This window comes from Miniopterus natalensis, chromosome 9, assembly GCF_054644295.1.
Source record: "Miniopterus natalensis isolate mMinNat1 chromosome 9, mMinNat1.hap1, whole genome shotgun sequence".
Classification (NCBI taxonomy): Eukaryota; Metazoa; Chordata; class Mammalia; order Chiroptera; family Miniopteridae; genus Miniopterus; species Miniopterus natalensis.
The window spans coordinates 49,866,520-49,888,283 of NC_142089.1; positions in this window are offsets into that span (position 1 = coordinate 49,866,520).

Below are 21,764 nucleotides of genomic sequence, written 5' to 3' on the forward strand. Positions count from 1 at the left end.
TAAAAAGTAGCCCAACAGCTCCTTCATGTCAGCAAATGAGGAAAGGGCCACATCTAAGCAGATAAGGAGGGCTGAGAAGTGGTCTCACCATAAGCCCCAGCCTTATGTTCCTAGCACAACAATTTACAATAGCTAAGATCTGGAAACAGCCCAAGTGCCCATCAGTAGATGAGTGGATCAAAAAACTCTGGCATGTTTACACCATGGAATACTATGCAGCTGTAAAAAAGAAGGATTTCTAACCCTTTGGAACGGCATGGAGGAAACTGGAGGTATTATGCTAAGTGAAATAAGCCAGGCAGAGAAAGACAAATACCACACGATCTCACTGATATGTGGAATATAATAAACAAAATAAACTGATGAACAAAATGGATCCAGAGACATAGAAGCATGGAACAGACTGGGGGATCTCAGAGGAAAGGTGGGGATGGGGGAGTGGGCGGGGAGAGATTAATCAAAGAATTTATGTGCATAAATACATAAGCCACAGGCACAGACAATAGTGTGGGGAAGGCCTGGGGGTGGGGAGGACACAGGGTGGAGGGGATCAATGGGGGTAAAAGGGAACATCTGTAATACTTTCAACAATAAAGATGAATTTAAAAAAATAAAAATTTGTTAAGGCAGATTTCATGTTAAGTGTTTCTTTTTCTTTAAGCACAACAAAAATATTATTACAGCAAGAGTCAGTGCAATAAAAATTTGCAAATAAGGGGAATCAGTTCTAAATTTTAACCAAGTAAAATAATTAAAAGTGAATGTGAAATTACAACAAAAATTTATATCTGATAACATAAAAACAACAGAAATGCAACTCCCATTTGTATAAATAATTTAAAAGGTTGTACTAAAGATAATGTATTCTATCATATTTCCAAATTTATAGATAATAAAGTATTTGGTAAAATTTAAAATGCCAAGCTTATAAAAAACTAAATTGCCCAAAACAGAGTACTATAATAAAATTAGAAGAATAAGAGAATAACAGTGCTTTGGTACTGCTGATTAAATAAAATATAACTGCTTTTCAAGGAGGAGGAAATGAAACCAGGAGGTTTTGAAAAAACAATATTAAGCTTTGCATAAATAAAGTAGAATCAAATTGGAAAGAGCTACATATGTTTATTATCAGAGATTTTCTACAGTGAACTTCTGCAGTCTATACAATTATCAATTATAGGAATTTTTCAGCTTTTAGCCCTGGAAACTATGGGAAATATAGGTGATTTAACTCCATAAAAAATACTTCAAAAAAACTCTATTGTCATACATATGTTGTTAATGTCCAGCAGGACAAAGCATGTTCTATTACGTCCACAATGCTTTCTTAATATCTCCTTAATCAAGACACACCAAAAGTCAGTCACATATAGCACTAACCCCAAAACTGTACATTTCAGACATTCAGATATTGTATTTTGGACTTAAATTGAAACTATATTAAGCTTTCCCATTATTATCTGTTGATCACTAATGAAGATAACCTTGTGCTTATCCATAGGCTTTGACAATTTAAATTTTTTTGAAAGGATTGGGATATGAGAGAGAGAAAGAGAGAGAGAGAGAGAGAGTGTGTGTGGGTGTGTGTGCCCACTCTTGAGAAAGGTTGGGAAAATAGTGTAATTACATTACAAAGTGACGATTTACAGGTCAGGAAATAAAGATGTGTGCTTTCTATAGGTGCTTTTTCTCATAATTTATTCTATTTTAGTTATTCCACATATAAGAATTAGAATTTCTCTACACAGCAGTTTAATAATAAATATATTATTAGCAATGACTAAACCTTATAGAAATTTTTTAGAAACAGTAGTCTTTATAACGCCTAGCAATTGTGAAATTGTACTACCATATGATTTATTTTTCCTTTTTATTTTTTTGAGACAAAGCAATTTCTTCAATTTCTAGAGTATGCTTTTGGCAGGAAAAATTAAAGATCTTGGTTTTGTTCCCAGACCTGCGACCTACACGCTGTGTGATGCATTTATACTCTCTGCCTCAATTTCTCCCACCACTAAAATAAAATAATAATGGTTGCCACTTTAAAATTTCATTGAGTTCCTCTGACAAATAATAAAAATAGTGTGAGGTAGTTTGACAGAATGAGGCAAGGATCTTTGAACCTTAAAGAGAATTCAATATAGGTGGTTTAACAACAAAAATATTAACTGTTAAGCAATTGTACAGCACTATACTGTCTTATTTCATTAGCTATTTCTCACCAAAGCCTATTAAGGAGATTTGGTTATCAAGCCCTTTTTAAAAAGAAAGGAAATTAAAATATTCACAGAAAAAAGGTAGTGTGTGTATGACACTTAAAAACAAATCCTTATAAACCAAATGGAAATTTTGAAATTGCCTAGGCTGAAACCTACTTAACGTAAGCTTGCATTATTATCAGAAGCTTTAGCATTTCAAAATTTTCCTGGAATATCTAAAATTCTTAAGAGAAATTCCAGGAAGCTCAGAAACTTCTCAGCACTATATGTAAATATAAGGAGCAAGAAACAATCAATTTCATGACAAAATATTTCATGTTCCTAATCTGAGTGCCACAAGTGACTCTTGCTAATGAAATGTTAGAAGGAAATCATTGCACGAATGGATATTGAAAAAAACTTGTCCTGCTTTGTTCATTTTCTTTTTTCATTTTCTCCCTGAGCCTTGAGTAGGTGATTGGGCATATATTCCTTTTATGTCATACAGTCCTATAGAGAATACTTTTTTTTCTTTCTAAAGAACTACTTAGTACATGGTAAACTATTCTCTTTCATGAGACAAATATAAAACCTAGGCTATAGAATTTTTAAAATATATAATTTGAAATTTATATATTTTTGACTTGGACATTTAAAATTCAAATTGTTTTACTGCTTTACAATCGCACTAGAGTTTCACAACTAAAACCACCTGAAAAACTAGATGATTACTTATTTTTATAAATTGGAATCTAAGATAGTTTTAGATAGTTGAATTAAGGACACCTGTGTCACCCTTCCTCCACTTCTTACCCAATTTTCAGCTTATGATTTTCCAAAAAGACTCAGGAACAATTAAGACTATATAGTTCTAACAAGGAATGTGTAAAAACTGAACAAAGTATACAAAATCAGTCTGTAAAATTTTTTGTTATGCTCAGTTTTTTCCAAAGCTATTTCTATGTGATACCTTGTAATATTGTGATCACTTTTCGAAAGAGACATGACCTGTAGAAAGAAGTTGTGAAATTTTCCTAATAAGTTGCTTCTCCCTGAGATTCCAAATGCAGCTTCATGATGACCTTACTAAAATAAAAGGGTGCCTATTGGCACTCAGTTTTTATTGCTATAGTAACGATGGTGGTATTTTGCTTTCTAAAAGGACACATAATAAAATTGGTTAAAAAGTATCTCACCTACATAAAATTCTTTCTCCCCTGGAGATATACACGTGAAAATAGTAGTTCCAAACTAATTTGAAATATAAATATATAAGGAAAGTTTGCATGATTTGAGAAGAACATGGAATATTACTTGCTATCACATCTAGCATATGAATTTAGGCTAATGTTTCCCTCATTATGAACTGGGAAATATTTGTCAGTAGAGTTAACATATATCTTCTGTTTTAGAGGACCTTAGGAAAGTATTATCTTAAAATTTGCTTAAAATAATGTGCTGTTTATAATAGCATATTCAATGACTGATGGCTTCACACCTTTCTAGATTGTGTGTTAGGTTTAGTGTGCTGGAGTCGATGTACATCTCCCAACTCCATGCTAATGACGATACCTGGTTACCTTGAAGTAGATCAAGGTGACGGTGTATACCGAGGAAATCAGTGAATGTTACATATTAGGACTTTTTCTCCCCCCGAGAGTCAGTGGTTAGATTGCACCTTTTGGGATACTGGATAAAAGTTTTGGAACCCAATTCCAACATGAAGGGATTTCTAGCCAACAAAGTAATGATTGGCTCCCCGGGCACCAGACCCCATATTTAGATGCTTTCCAAAGGTCCCCTGGTTAACATAATGAAGTACACCTTTCCTGCTCTCATCACTTTGGAAATTTTAAAAGTTTTAGAAGCTCTGTGCCTCAAATGGGGATGAAGCCCAAATATGTATTTCTTAGTATAAATCATAATATCACACTGGAGCACCACAATGTCTACCTCTCCATAAGGCTGTGTTCCTAGGGATTCTATGTGCTGCACTGTGTTGCGGGACTACTACTGCATCACATGGTTAGTTATGTGCTGAGCCACTGCTGGGCACTGTGACACAGGAGCAAGTCATACCCACTGATCAACTCTCGGTTCCTTTCCTTACAGTTGATGCCATTAAAGCACGTTCTTCATGTGGCTCACACAACACTCATTACTAGTTGCTCTTCCTTGGTGTCTTTTGGTAGTTTCTTCTTTTCTTTCCTATTTAAGGGTAAGTAGTAAAATCTCCCTCATTCTGTTTTTAATTTGCATTTATTTAATGGGTAATGGTGTTGAACATCTTTTCATGTGCTTATTTGCCAGCTGAATATCCTCTACAGTAAAATGCACATTTATGTTATTTGTGAATGTTCTAATGAAGTTTGCATAAAGAAGGTAATGGCCCCCTTCCACCCCTTGACTTAGAGTGAGGAGTAGGGATTCGTAGAATGGTAATAGCTCTCTATCAAAAAAATACCCTCAAAAGTACTTTTATCATCTACATGTCCTTTCTTTCTAAATCATTACTGTAGCTGAAGGTTTCAAGAGTCATGAAAATGGTTTGAGCATATTTCCTTTGAATATCTGTAAGCAGAGGTCTGGCATTTTCATTTGCAATTTTATATCTACCATATATATTTTTTAAGTTCCAAAGTTAATATTTATTATGATTGAGAAAAGAAATTTTAAACTATAAAATTTTAAAAGTTTATTATTGACAAATACTCTAAATATCACAAAATTCAGAAAATAATGTTATTTCCCAACATTTCTTTATAAATCATTTACTCTGTATATTTTTTTCTAAATATTTATAATAAAATGCACAGACCTTAAGGGTGCAGCTTGATGAGCATTTATTTAGATACATACCTATGTAAACACAACCCAGGTTAAAATGTACATTTAAAGCATCTCAAAATGTTCCCTGCTGCCCTTCTCAGTCAGCACATATTCCTAGTAGTCAGTTGAGAAATACACTTAAAGGAGAGATGTACTTCTCCAGAGAGAATTCCAAGGTTGTGGTTTTGTCATTGAGCTACTTGGCTCATTCTCCTTCCTTACCCTTGAAAGATCTACTGGGGAAGTTCTCAAGATAATTTGGTAGTGTATATATGTAATAACATCTACCTAAAAAACATGATAACTTGTCATTATTATGAGAATAAAAGACTAACAACTCCAAGTCCAAGGTTAAAACCTAAATGTTTAATATAGTGGCCCTAGATCATCTAGTAACTCTACTGCAGAACTTTAAAGCATTTAAAAAAAAGTACATCATCTAGCTATGCAGAATTGTATATTAAAATTATTTGACTTCTTTAAAAAACAGAACTTTTTAAGTTTATATATGGAATAAAGAGAGTAAAGTACTATCAAGGAGTATAATATAAGCAGAAAATATGAGGGAAAGCAATGACAGATCATTTCACTATCAACAATTTGGCATAGTTACACATTCCAGTCCCCATTAACATGTTGTGATGTCTGGTACATATATTTTCAAAATATAATGCTACCTTTGTAGAGGTAAATATGCTGATGGAATATTGAAACAAGTTAATTAGTAAGTCACTGAAAATGATAATATAATCCTGAAGCCTGAAATGCATATACCTATAATATACCCCAATACTACGCAAAACTATTACTGATAAGAGTCTCTCTCCATTCCAAACATACTTCTGCTATATACTTTTTAGAGATAAGAAAACAGATTTATGTATAAATGTCTCTCCATGGGGTTTAGCAAACTTCTGGGAGAGTAAGAAAGGGAAAAAGAAATTGTCCATTAACATAATGGGGATTAGAGGAAAAATGCTACATCTACTTGTTCAATATCTAATTGTTCTAATTTTACAAATTCCAAGGGGATATCTGGTCATATCAAATATTGAAAAAAATGTTGAAACTACTTAGTTTTATAATAATCCTACTTCCTTTACCCTATTTCCTGCCCCCCCCGCTCCCCTACACATAACCTTCCCTATATTTATTTTGCTGTTCTTCTTGAAGTATGTTGTTAAACCTTAAGACCTCATAAATTAAATCCTTAGAGTTATGAAAAAAGTAAGTGAGGTCATTCTGGAGTTGTGTGGCTAATTTACAATCTGAACACTTGCATTTTTTCCCATGTTAAAGAAACTTTAAAAAGTTATCAATAGATTTCTTTGTTGCTTTTACTAATGAAGTTGTATTTTTTTTTCCCACCAGTGGTAGGTGTTGAATAATTTGAATGGGAATTTGAAGGTTCGTGGCTTCCAAACCAGCAGGAGTTAGGGCTTAATTGCTTGGAAATACATTTTCATGGCTGATACCAGTAACAGAAAATGTCTGCATGTCAAGAGACTCTGCGCTAATCAGTTAACCATAACATGTGCCACCCCATATCTAGGGACAATGTAACTGTTAACAGCTTGAAGCTATTAAAAATGTACCAATGGGGAACTTTCTTATACTTTTTTTCCCTAATATGCTTCTTCATCTAAATAAAGAAATAGAGAAATTTTGTACTTAACTACTGTCAGTAAAAGGAAAGAACATTCACCTAGTTTGAGCTTCAAAACACACTGCATCTAATGCTGCTCATTAAGGTAACACTTTAAGAGTCAATCAGTTGCTCATATGCTCTCTCTGTGTCAGCTCAGAAACTGCCTATTAGATATGGTTACACTCTAGAGACAAGGATTTGATTTCCAGCTCTAGAGATCAGGTCAAGAATTGCAATAACAATTAGTAATTAGTAGTTAGATCTCCATTTACCACATTAGAAGGTCATTTCTCTGAAGCGTTTGGTCTCATGAGAAGAAAGGAATACTGGAGACAATAAACTTAAATCTTTAACATCTAGGAAAGGCTAGAGTCATGATGCTGCTTGAAATCTTTAGACATTCTAAGTATAATGAGATCTTTCTTAAGATCTCATTTTTAAAAAATAAATTCATGTCTTTAGGCCTTAATTCTAGGTTTTGCACTAACATACTGTGTGCAAAACAATACCCTTGGTTTAAGATGTAAGTTTGTCATCTTTAAAATGATGGTATCCCTGTGAAGATGGATGAAAGACAATATGTAAATACCATTTAAATTTTATTTTTTTAACCCTTACCCAAGGATACTTTTTTCCATTGCTCTTCAGAGAGAGTGGAAGGAGAGAGAGAGAGAGAGAGAGAGAGAGAGAGAGAGAGAGAGGTGGAGAGAGGAGCATCAATGTGAGAGAGACACAACAATTGGTTGCCTCCTGCACAAGCCAGGACCAGGAGATCAAACCTGAAGGGTACATGCCTTTGGCCAGAATCAAATCCAGGGCCCTTAGTCCTAGGGCCAACATTCTAACCACTGAGCCAAACTGGCTAGGGCTGTAAATACTGTTATGATTAAATAGTGTATAAAAAAGCTAAATAGTATAGCTTATTTTAAAGTAAATCTACACTTTATGAATGTAACTAGTTTTTGGTAATTTGAATAAAGGAACCATCTCAATTAAAATCTAAGATATGTTGAAAATGCATTTTCTTTACCTTCTATATTGAGTTTTGCTAATTTACATCCCAATAAATCATCCCAATTAATCTTAGTCACTGTTGGAACTTCTACCCAAATCCTCAAGTTGACTTGTTTAATATTCCTGAATCTAACACTGCGTCCATGGAGTTGGGTGGAGTGGGGCAGTGTTTCCATTCATTGGTCAACACTCTACATCTTGACTGCAGAGATAGTCCATGTACCTCTTTGTGTTTGTTTACCAGGTCTGGGAGATTGGCTGACTCCACATGCTGTCACTTGGAATATGGTGATTATATGTGAGGCAGAATTAATTTATTTATTTAGTATATTTTATTGTTTTCAGAGAGAGAAAGGTGGAGGCAGAGAGAGGTAGAAACATCAATGATGAAAGAGTCATTGATTGTCTGCCTCATGCACACTCCTTGCTGGGGATCAAGCCTGCGACCTAGGCATTTGTCCTGACCAGGGATCGAACCTCGATCTCCTGGATCACAGGTCAACCCTCAACCACTGAGCGAGGCCAGCCAGGCTGTGAGGTAGAATTATTGATGCTTCTGTTACTATATCCACTGATGGCTTCTGGATCTTTTCCCCTCTGGGTTCTCAGTGCCTCTACCAGAAAATTGTCAGAAAATAGGACCCCAGTTTCTATCATTTCAGAGCCTATCTCTCTCTCCTAACCACAAAGAAGTATTATGGAAACACTTTTATCTCTTTTGCTTTATCCAAGACCTCTTTTTCTCTTAGACCCTACCTTTTTCCATATATTGAGATTAGAAAACAAATTCCAGGACATTTTATAGATGACGACTGCCTTAAATGTCACAATATACCTCTTCTGAGAAAATAAAACAGTCAACTAACTGTCTTAGTAGAGATGGAAAAAAAGGAAAAAAAAATGCAGACAGGAGAAATTAAACATAAATTAATACTCCAAAATATTATCCAGTCATATTGTAAAAATAAATATTTGAGAATTTCAAAAACATAGACTATATGAAAAGTTTTGATGATATAATTTAGTTATAAACAACATGAATTATTCCAGTATAAGCAAAGTACTAGAAATTCTAAAGGCAAACATTAGTCTTAAACTTGTAAACATGTAGGTATTATTAATGATTAAAGGAAGAATTTTATTACTAGAATCTTTCACAGCAAGTCTGCTAGATTCTTAAAGAAAATAGTAAGTCCTAACAGGAAAGGATGAGTGTAATTTATGGCATTAAGATTACACTTTCGGATACAAGGAACAAAGGCCTCACTTAGGCTACCTCAAGAAATGCAGACTTACTGCAAATATCTCCAGAATTTCCATACAGCAGAAGCTTTCAACAGGATATTTGGCTGGAAGAGAGAATTAAACAAGTGGTCTTATATTTGTCTTTCATAACATACACACTGCTTTTATTAGCATTTTATAAATTTCTTAATCCCACTGATAGGGAATAAAGTTAATAATACAAATATATTAGTATGCTGGCATGTAAATAGTATTAGGGAAATAAGTAGATGTCTTTTGAAGAAAAACAGGTGTAAAACTAAAATAAAACCAACAGCACAAAGAAAATGAAAGATAAAAATAGGTCAATTTAACTTTAATTGCTCTCCACAAAATATAATAGAAAGCAAAACCTGCTACTTTACATACGAGGTATGATATCATTTGCACATATTTGAAAATAAAGTCAAGTAGTGTTTGTGTTAGCATTAAGGAAATAGGGAACAGGCAAGGGTCATTTAAACAAGATGGCCCTCTTCATTCCCCTGTCAATCTAGTTGACAATTCACACCATTATATTTCCATTTACCTTAACTACCAACTTTGATGCCTGGAAGAAACTATGAACTGGGAGAATAGGCAGAGGCTTTTCTTCCTTATATCTGGGGATTTCAGTGGTACAAATAGGCATTGCCCTTCCCTGGACATCAGCTCTGGGGGTTAGATCTTCCCAGACAAAGTTGAATAGTGAATTGTGCCCGCAGGGTACAGCAACAGTTCTTGAATTCCAATAGCAACTTACTACAGGGTGGGGCAAAAGCAGGTTCACAGTTGTTCATATGGAAAATAATACAATAATTAAAAAATAACACAAGAATAAACTCTGTGTTTCATGTGCTCAAAACTGTAAACCTGCTTTTGTGCCCCTCTATATTAATAATTCTCTGTTACTGTATCATCCAGAAAATTATATTCCAAGGTATGAAACCTATATCTTGTTCATTTAGAAGTCACAAACCATAAAATTTCCTGTTTTAATCAGTCTCTATTCTTGGTCCAAAGATTTATAACTGGAGAAAGGGTGCTTTGGTACAGAAAGTATATGAAGAGCTACCTAGAGTTGTTGCAATGCTGTGGGACTTTGTGCAAGAAAGTTTTCCTCAGAAACAAGTCAATACATTTCTGGAACCTGGAGCATAGTAGACACCTTTGCAGTATGTGAATCTGTAGGAAAGAAAGTTCAAAGTTACATCAGTTGAGAAAGAAATTCCAAAGATAATAATCTATCCATTACAAAGGGAATTTATAACTCATGGGCTAACTGTAAAACAAAAAATAAAATGTGAAGTACAGAACACAAAAAATAAAATTTTAATATGAAATTTCTTGCCTAAAAGCTCTGGCAGTATAAAGGAGTATCTGATTTTAGAGATATTTGAACAATATGCAACTTGATTACTAATTGTATATTAATCTTTCTATGTGTAGGCACTTAGAACACTAAACGAGTTCTGTACCTACAATTCTACCTACAAAAGGTTATATTTAACACTGAGCCTACAAAACTGCCAAGATTATATGCTTTGTATTCAGTGAAAAACCTACCAAAAACAGCGATCAATGACTAAATGACTCTCCTATCTTGGCTATCTAGGAGACAATGGGAACATTCTTCAAGTAATAAGTTATTATATTATTATATATCTCCTTCCATTCTGTACTCAACTTGCAATCCTTCACAGTAATTTCTGTTGGGCATAATTTCCATCAGTGTCAGACCTTGGCAGTGGGTATCAGACATGAAGTTCAGTAGATTTCTCTGCAACAGTGTCTCCTGGTTGCAGACCTAGATCTTAGGCTGTTTGTAGCTTAAGATGTCTTTGAGACAGCTCTCATCCACTGCCTGTCAGTTACTCAGGTAGGTTTAATTATGTCTTAATGTATTATTTTATCTTCGAAATTTCCTCTTTGTCCCATGGATTGTTCAGAAGTACATTGTTTAGTTGGAAAATGGAATAGAAATACTTTTCTCTATTACTCTTGCTAAATACAGCTTTTAAGCCAGCAGCATACACGCACACACAAAATAACTCTGCAACTGAAAGGTATATAGGAGGTAGAAGACTGACTAGGAAACTCAGAACCTAAGAAACAATACAGTGGTATTTGCTCTGTTTTCTTCTTGTTTCATAAATCTCAGGGTTAGAGCAGAAAAAACTAGCAAGCAGCCTAGACACACCAATGGGTGCAGACCAAAAAACACACACACCCCACCAAACAAATGAAAGTGATGACAACAAACGTGCTCTCTCTCGATCCCAATGACCAGAAATTGGACAGCCCAGCAAGATAACTCTTTCAGACCCCTTTATTTCATTTAAACGCTGCAGAAAAAACGCTGCCACCCCCTCATCCACGCTGGCAAAGGCTGAGTGGTAAGCTGAGACTCTCACCCTCCCCATGCTGTAGCAGGTACCCCAATCCTTCCTTCAGTCTTGTGTCATGAAAGGTCTCAGGTATCCTGGAGGCTGACTGAGGAACATGGACTTAACACACACAAAGAAATGAGGCAACACGCTCATGTCATTTGCTTGAGTGGTATCAAAAACAGCCAGCTAAAATGCTGGAGACACAGTAGTGAACAGGAGGGATTATGACTCTCTTTTATATTCTAGTTTATATTCTAGTGGAGATACGGGTCCAAATGTTTGTGATCTTTAAAACGCTGGAGATATTAGGGTTAATATATGTTAAAGAATGACCCTACCTTGCTATAAATATACAAACCAATGTTAGTGCATATTGGCTTAGTTTGCACTAAATTTCTAATGCAAAGCTAAATATAATGTAATATCATATTGATGCAAAGAAGAAAATACAGAGAAAAAACCCTCATTGTAACACAAAGGAAGGTGCCTTGAGACAGTGAAATTTGATAAGACCTTGAAGAGTGGCTTTGATTTTTTTAAAAAAGGGGCAAGGCAAAGGAAATAGCAGTATAAAAGCATAGAAAGGCACACTTGCAAGGCACGATTGCTATTTTGGGGATCAAGATGTGATGAGGAAGCTGGCGGAGGACAGTGGAAGATAACTATGTTAAGCATAATGCAACCAGAATGGCCATTTGCTTGACTGCTAGGCCAAAGGGTTAGCATTTCATTTTGGCTACTGCAGTTACAAGTAATCACTTAAGGTTTTTGAACAAAATAGTCCCATGACATGACTTTCATTCTAGTTTGCCATAGTAAGATTCCACAAGCATAAGGCATCGATGACAGGATGAAGGTTATTGAACCTTATTCAATACAAATTTTCACTGATTTAGGAAAAAACCTGTGTCATCCAGAATTGACAAGATAAGCATCCCTGTCTAGTTGTGACCACTGAAAAAGGCAAAAACTTTGGACTATCAGGGACAGACATAATAGTAAATGTTGCTGATCACTATTCTGTAATTTGCAAGATCTGTAATGAGAATCCATTTTAATGTCCATTCTGGGCACAGGTGTCCCATAGTTATGTTCCAAATTCAATGCCAATCATCCTGTGCTCTGCAGGAGCAAATGTGGCTCCTCATCAAATGCTTTACCAACCTAACCGTTTGTATTCTAGATCTACTTTTAATTACCTGACTTCAAATTCATCTTGTTTACAAAAACTTTAAAAATGTTGTAATAATATTAATATATATTGCTCTTTATTATGTTAAAACTATCACCTTTTTCAAGATCACAGAAAATATTAGCATTCATATATTTTCTCTCCCTGGCATTAAAATTTACAGGATCACCATTGCTAATGAATATTGCACTAAAAATAAACAGTCTTCCTTTACTTTCAAGGTTACTACAGGGGTGTTTTACAACTTGCTATGAACAAATAATATGAGCAAAACAGTTTTGTCATCTTTTTTATGAAAAGTAAAAAAGAATGGAGAGAAAAGTGAAACATTCTAAAAGTAGTTCATGGTGGGGCTCCAGATGTCTTTATTATCCCTGACTTATATCTATGTTTTTTACTTCCAACATCACAATGTAAAATTATTTTTATTGTTGATAATATATATTTTTAAATTACTTAAAAATCATTACATGCTCTTGGTATCTTTATTTAATGTCATCCTCATAATCCATGTGAAATTTCTACATTACATGTGAAACTATTTTATAATAATCTTCATGATTGGAGTTTTGAAGAGATTCACCTTATATCAACATTTTAGAGAAAAAGGGTGGCAATTTCTTTATAGTTCAAAATATTGAGATATTTGGTCTTCTTCATTCTAATCCCCACCATTGATGAACTAGAGTAAAAACAATTCATCCACAAGAAAGTCTACAGTATACTTAAAGCTATTGTAAGTATGGAAAGAGTTAATTAGATTAATGAAAAATTAGGATATGTCAATAATTGGTGTGACTCAATAATTATGCATCTCCTTGCATATATTCATAATATTTATACATTTCATGGACAGCACTTAATGTTTATTAATTTTAAATACATTTTAGGAGCTAAAATATGTGCATATGTATATATAGATACGAATATGTATATATGTATATATATGATCTAGAGACTAAAAGAAAAGTACCTAAGTGGCTGGCATTGCAAACATTCCACAAATGTTTTCTCAACCTTCTGAATGGACTTACATGTTAAGTGCTACTATTTAAGATGAAGCAACTGAGGCATAAGTATTAAGTAACATCCAGGGTCCCTACACAGTAAGAACTTAAATGCAGCTTTCTGTACTACAAAGTCTGCCTCCAATTATTTGGGTCCAAAATCAGGTTGATATGTGTATGTTTAGCTGACGATGGCAGCTCATTGTCTCTAGTTGTTTACAGTGAACTTTTGGGGGGTCTGGGAAACCAGTGACCGGTCATTAGACATTGGCAACTCAACTACAAGTAACTAGCCGGTACTCTAGCTGACATCTCTGAAATATATCTAAGACAGCTGCCAGGCAGCAAACTGGAGGGTTTATTACAGAGCTATTTGTATAGTAGAGGGGGGAAATATTGCTGCCAGAAGCTCAGTTTGAAACACTATATCTAAGGATAAATTAAGAAGGAACAAACTTGAAAGATGTGCATAGAGTAGATAAAGAGGACTGGTTTGGCAATCGGTCCAGTGTGTACAAGAGAAAAAGAGTTGAGTCAGTGATTTGTGTGAGGTTTCTCTGAAAGGCTTTTACTGCATAGAATAGAAAGGCTGATCATAAGGGAATATGTAAAGAGGCAGTGAGTATTTTGTGTCAATAAAAGTAGATTAAGACCTAATATGCAGTTTAGTTACATAGTATAATGATTCTAGCTATATTGTTTAGTATAGCTAAACTGTATTTTACCAATAACTGAGCTTTCCCAAAAGTTTATTATTCACCTATCATATTTTAATTATTAAATTGAGGTGTCTTTACCTGAATCCTAATGTTTGGTGTTTACTCTCTTGAAAAAACATTGACAAGTTGAGAAAAACATTCACTAAGTGCATTTGATGGGCAAATATGCTTCATGCTGGGCTGGATGAGTAACTGATGAGTGGATTTTGACCATTTTGTTTTGAGCTGTCAGATAAATTTCTCTTGGGCATCTTTTCCATTCCTGTGCATCTGAGCAAAATAATGTTTTATTGTTGGTCATAATTAATAATTCATTGAAATATACCAAATGAACACATTCAAAATATGGATGTAAATCTTACTAGGTCTCTGAATATAGCAGTCCCAGTCACAATGTGATTTTTGCAATATGAATTGCAGTTATGTGTTAGATCTTTCACTATCAGAACAAGTTGAGAATCATAATATTAAAAAAAATATATGACAGATTCTTTTTGCCTACAAATAAGAAAACAGATTAGTAAAATGTGAAATGAGCCATTCTGGCAAAGTCGAATTTGAGCTTCAAGTGTAAACACTTGAGTTAACTGCTGGGGTTTCTCAATCTCAGAAGATCTGGTGCATGGGGAGGGTGAAGCAGAGGTTATGGAAGCTCTTCAGCATTTTACTTAGAACATCCTTATAGGACTTAATTAGGCAGATTACCTTTTATGCATGGTGTAGTGTGCTGAACACTTTTAAACTAGTATGTCCTCAAGGCAAATGGAAGGCAAAGTCAGAAGGAATTACACTCTACACAAATAACTCTGAGCATTTTATTAGTGGGCCTCATAGAAATGAAATCTTTCTTGCCAATGCACCATTTAATGTTTAACTCAATTGAGTACCAAAGAGTTTGTTAAATGTTGAACGGCCATCTGGATTTATGGATCCAACCTGACTACCCTTCAGTGGCTTTTTTTCCCCTCTAGTGACAGCACTGGAGCTTTGAAATAAAACAAAAAACCTTCAGTTTTTAACACTATGTGCTTTGTTCTAAATTACCATGTAATAGTACAAGTATAACTATTTACAAAAAAGAAGACAAATTTGCTTCTTGGAAAAATAATATTTTATAATTAGAACTTTAAAAAGAAAAATTATTAAGATATACTTAAAATGGTAACTGTTTACTAATTATTTCAGGATGCAAATGTTAACTTGCTATATATATGTTCCTGATTCTATTTAATCACTTTATTCCCCTAACCACCTACAGGGAAGGGTCACTAAGTCAAACAATCCTGAATGGTATTTTGTGTGAATTGGGAACAAAGCTTTTAAAGGCCAGAGGTTTGGGAACATAAACCAGATGTGCTCATTTCAAAAAGTCTACTTAGTTTGGGGAGGAGAAAGGTCAACCTCTTAGATCTTTTAAAAATCTTACTGTCAAATACATTCCATGGAAACTAAGCATTTTACTATTCTCAGAGTGACGCTTTACTGCCTTTTTTTCCCTTCTGGATGAAATATTTGCTCTGATCTGTATTGTATATGAGTCTTTTCTACATTTAGAATACAATAAGAGTCTTGAAGATTTTCTTAATCATTTAAAAACTCCTAAAATATGTCAAAATATTTAAAGTTTCATTCCATGGAAATGGTGTTGAATTATTTTTTAAAATTGTCATTCTCCAAACAAATGTCTGACTTAAATGTCAATTCTCAGTTGTTTGTGGAGCATAAATCTAGGTCATAAAATGGCTATTAAAAAGAAGACTTTTATAAAGATATATTTACTTAAAGTTGAGTGCCTTCCATCTTTTTCATAGTAACAAATTAGATTTAAAAGGGATTTATTGAAATTCATACTTCAGTATATTTGTAGGATATAAATTATATTGAATTTTTTTAAGACTATTTTTTATACTGTGTATACAACTCATGTAGAAATAGGTACTTCTTTATTGTAACATCCCTGATTTATGTTTTCCTAACTCCTGAAAGAAATTATACCTGTGTCTAAGCTTTTACTTGGTTCCTATCTAATCTTACTTCCAAAGGCAGCATTGAATGTATTTGGCAGTGTGTGTACTGATTGATGGCTTATGATTTTGGGGCTGAATCCTGCTTATTAGCTATATGATCTTGCGGAAATTGTTTAAACCCTTTAAATGTCAATTTTGTAAACTACAAAATGGCAATGATAACATTTCATGCAGTCAATAAGATTAAATGAAAAACTAACTGTATAATATTCTAAACTAGGGCCTGGTGCAACAGTACCCGGTACATTGTAAATACTCAATAAATTTTACATGCTCAACCCAACCACATAAGCCAAGCAGTATCTCTGCTTAAGAAATAGTGGTACAGTTTGAAAAGCACTGTGCTCCTCTTCTAGTTCGACCCTCTGATTGTAGGCAAATTCTTTAAAGTCTTTTAGTCTTTTAAATGCCTTTTAAATTGTTTGTTTTAAATATTAAAACAAACAATTGAGATGCCTATATTATAACAAGCCTTATGGACTACTGTGAAAATCCAATTAAATAGTATGTGAAATGACCTAGCAATGTTGCTCAATAGTTACATCAGCATTTAATTTATAACGCTGTATAAATTTCACTTCTATCTATTAAAATAATTTGAATTAAACTGAGACTAGATTTACATCTGAATCATTGGATTAAGTGTTTTGGCAGAGCCTGCAGTTGCTTCCTGATGCCTTCTTTAGTAATAGAATTTCTGATTTCTAGCTGGCAATATGAACATCTGGAATGAATGCTGTATTTCCTAGCTTCGATGTTCTACTTACCAACAGAGAAAAAAGTAATGCTCAGCCTCTACTATGGCACCATTCCTGGAAAAATAAACAAACAAACAAACAAAAACACAGAACGGCCTACTGCCTAGCAATAGGTTGCTTATATCGTACCCCTTTGATAATAAAATATGTAGCAATTTGCCCACATTGGAACACACACTTATCATGCATATAGATTTTTCTTTCCTGCCCACAATGATTGCGCAAACAATATCTATAAACTTACTGAATACCTTCTTCACTCTGTTATATCTCATACATTATTGCTTCTGACCAAGGATCTTACTTCATAGCAAAAGAAGTAGAGCAAGGGGATAGTTGCCAGAAGACAATAGTTATACGGTGCATTCTATCATACAGAGATAGTGAGCCTTATAAAAGAATGGGAGACTATGTTTACTACTAAGTAAAGTTGGCAATTGAAAATAACCTTATCAGAATTGGTGATGTATGAATATGCTGAATCTTCTTAACTAACAACCAATATAATGGTGCTTTTTGTTTGTTTGTTTGTTTTTTGCCACAATTGAAATACATGGGTCTGGGAAGCAAGAATGGGAGTAGGAGTGTTACCTGCCAGTATTCCACTTTATGACTTACTTACAAAGTGTTATTTACAGTCTCTGTGATCTTGGCCTCTCACAGTTTATAGATCTTAGTCCCCAAGGAAGAAATCTCCCACCAGGCGATACAGCGATTGCTCTGTTAGATTCAGAGTTGAGTTTGTCACCTGGCCATTCTGTATTCTCCTGGCATTTAGTCAATGAGCACAAAAGATGGTTCCAGTGTGGGGTACAGTGATTGATCCTCATTAATCAGAGAAAAGATTGTGACTGTTACACATTAGGGCATAGGAAAGATTTGAAACCCAGTGCATCATCTAGTGTGCCTGACAGACCCTCCATATACACATTAAGACTTAATGGAAGAACTATAGCACCTCAACAAAGGGAGGGCCCCTGAGATTTCAGACCCTTAAGATGTGAATGATTGTCACCCATCCACATAAAGAATCTGTGAGGCAGTTGATACGAAGCAAATGAAACATGGACTTGAAAAGGGAAAAATGAAATTATAAATACTATCGCATCACTACCAGCTCTACATATGAGGCCTCCAGTGGATAATGCAATATATTTCCTTGTTCTGTGATATATGAACATATTTATATTAACAAACTCTACTTTTTTCCTCTATTCCTCTTGTTATCAGTGCAAGTGGAGTTCTTGGGATGCAGAGAGGAAAATTATTTCCTGAGGCCCACACAGGAGGATGGGGTTTCCTAGAAAGCTTTATTAATGATGTAAAATTAAGGGGGTTCCCCTCCAAGGTTCCATCTTTATCCATCTCACCATGGAAGAAGTCCAACCATTTATTGAGCAGGGAAGAATAAAGGCCTCTGCCCATTGTTTTTACTCCATATTAAAGTACGGTCCAGTCCAGCATCCTGCATGTAGATGCTAGTGTTCCCAGTTGCAGTCCATTGCATATGGGGTCTGCACTGCCACAGGCAATGTGACTGCTTAAGGCCACATGGCTCTGGTGAGACAACAAGGGAGAGCACAGGAGAGTGTGGGTCACAGAGCAAGAGGGAACAAGGGCAAGAAAGCTTCTTTGTCTGGGGTTTTAACCAGGAGCTAAATCAATGAACTTTTCAAAATTTCACATACTTCTGATGGGGTCCACCCCCTATTCAATCCACTGTTCCCCAGGCTGGACTGACAGGCAAGCACCTCCCCTGCTCTACCCCGATTACCCCCTTTTTCTCTCCAACAATCTAGTACTAGATGGGGGAAAGGGCGGGTTAATCTCCTTGTAGGGTCAGTGCTGTGTGAAGCTGCAGCTTCCTGGTGAAGCTTCCCAGGTGCCCATGTTTACAATGCCTGACTTTGCTTTGCTTTCTTTCCTCTATTAACTAGCAGATTATTACTATAAAACTTCCATTGTCTTATAATTTTATATTCAGTGTGGGTGGTGGTAAACTTTAAAATTGTATCCTTGGTTTACAAGATAGTAGGAGAGGGCAGTGACTGAAACAGAGGAGAAAGGATTACACGGAAATGGGGACAGTGCTGGATGAGGTCAGTTTCATTTACAGAGGAATAGTTGCATCACATTATCTGGGAACATGTTGTGGTTCCAGTTGCTCTTGTTTAGAAATTTAAGATGAAGGGTATAAAAACGTATGAATGGCAAGTACTTCCAGTGGAGGACTTTTTACATACCATATATTGGCTCACACAAACTTGGCTCAAAACATTCCTTTGCTATCTTGTACTAGAGAGACTGAAAAATTAAAATTAAAACAAAAACAAGAAAAACATTTTCCAATGTCCTCATATCCCGAGTTCTGTTTTACTTTGGTTCCTGCCAAATGCATTTGTGTCTTAGATTTGGAACTGAGTTTTATGTGGCAAGAGATGTGGAACATGATGCATCCGTTTTGATAATAAGCTTTGTGGCAGAAGCATCATGCATCCTAATCAGATGACTCCCTGAAATGGTATGGACAGCATTTCCCATTAGAACAAAGGCAGTGAGGTTCTATAGTCTAGAGTGACCAGATTCAGTGGCTTCTTTGGAAACAGTGATGGCAGTTTTGCTGCTGTTAACAAAGGCACTATGATTTGGGGAACTGGAAGATTTATTTCTCTACTCTGAGCTTCACCAAATTACTCAGTTCTTATAATAATTCTATTTGGTCAACCTACAATTTAATTAACTTCAATGTGACAACTATTCATTTTCTGCTATCTATTAATAGAATGCTGAAGATGATGTGATTCCTTACTCAAGGAACTCACAATCTTATAAAAGAGACAGTCACTATGATACTCTAGGCTCTAATATAAGGGAACTAAAAATTAAATGTTACAGGGACTTAAAAGGAATAGATTAATTCTATTTAGTATTGGATAAGACTTCATAAATGGTAAGCCTTAACTAGTGCAACTGAGCAGAATTTTAACAAAACTCAAGGTGGTAAAAAGGGTTCTTAGCATCTCAAGATGAGATATTAAAAGTCAGTGCTTGGGGAAAGGGGCTGTAAGACAAATACAGATGAACAGTAAGTTTGTCCATGACTGGAAAACCAAGAGTGTGAAAGGTAGATCTAAGGGAATAAGTAAAATAGTAGGCTGGAGATCGAATTTCACTGAGAATTAAGAGCAAAAAAAGGTGGGTTTTTTTCCTTCTTTGTTTTTTTTTTCCCCCCTCCTTGTTTTTATTTTTATTTTTTGTAGGCCACAAAAAGTAACATCTCAGTTATAGAAAGGAAATTGTAGAGCTAGTGGATAGATTAAATTAAATGTGAGAAAGAGAAGAATAGGAGAAAGATTAATTAGGAGGTTATCACCATAGGAGGGAATATTCCCAAGGCAATACTGTGGGAATGATGAATAGCAGGTTGATTTAATAGATACTGTAGAGCAAAAATCAACAGGGCTTGGTTTCCTATTGAATGTGAAATCTGACTAAAAAAAAAAAGTTGGTTTAGAAAATGGACTCAAATTTTCTAAATTGAATTACTGGAAGCATGATGACACCAGTAGCTAAATTGAGAAGCACAGAGGCCAAGTGGATCTGATAGAATTTGAGTTCTGTTCTGATTTACTGCACTGGAAATACCTGTACAGGATCTAACCAGAGATGTCCCACAGATATTTAAAGTCTTAAGGTCCAAACCAAAACCACTGTTATAAATGAAGATTTCAGAGTAATATATTTAGAAAGGGAGATAGTACCTGTTGGGCATTTTCAGCAATACAATCCCCCTCACTGATGTTTGTCACAGTGGACCTCACACAAAACCAACAATTTCTGTAAAGTAATGCAGAAAATAGAAGTTAATAAAGATGAGAAAAGTATATTTTAGTTCACTGAGATGCTTTTAAGGACTCTTACACAACACTGGGTGGGATTTTGAAGGGAATCAGACCATTTGAATTACTTCTATTAATTTAGACTTTTTTTTCACTCATTACCTTAAGAGTTTTGGAAAACTCAAGGTGTACTTTTAAGAATATTTAATTATACTATTTTATGTGAAAATCTCCCCTTTGAAAATGTTCATCATTATAAATTGTTTAACAGGTTTTAGCAAACTTGAAGAATTCATAGTATTTTCCAAGGGGCAAACACTCATCAATATATAATTTAAAATCTCTTCTTCCAATTTTGGTTGGGTTAATGATTGCAATGTATTGCAACCCATCATCCTTAGAGATATCCACTCTTCTTTATCTTCTCTTGTTGTATTAAACAGACTGAGATTCTGTTTCTTATTTGCTCCCTTTTTAGCATTCCAATGGAAATATAGTTTATAAAGAACCATAATTTTGATGACTCAATTATGTCTGATGGTACACTCACCTATGAATTAACAATAGATGTTGAAATTATTTTCTCTAAAAGAAATTTGACCTACATAACTTATTGTGAAAGAAAACTATACTTCCAAAACTGCTGACTCTTCCATTATTGAAGATTTTGATCGATTTTTTTGTGTGTATAGCAGTTCAAAAGATTTTTAAAAATACAAAAAACCTGCTGCTCCCACATATAATTTCAATCAAAAGAAATTGCAAGAAAAGGAAAAGGATTGGAAATAAGTATATCTAGAAATAAGATATAATACAAAACAGTTTTGTGTGTATGGTTTCAATAACTAGTAAATGCCAACATCTACAGGATACTAGC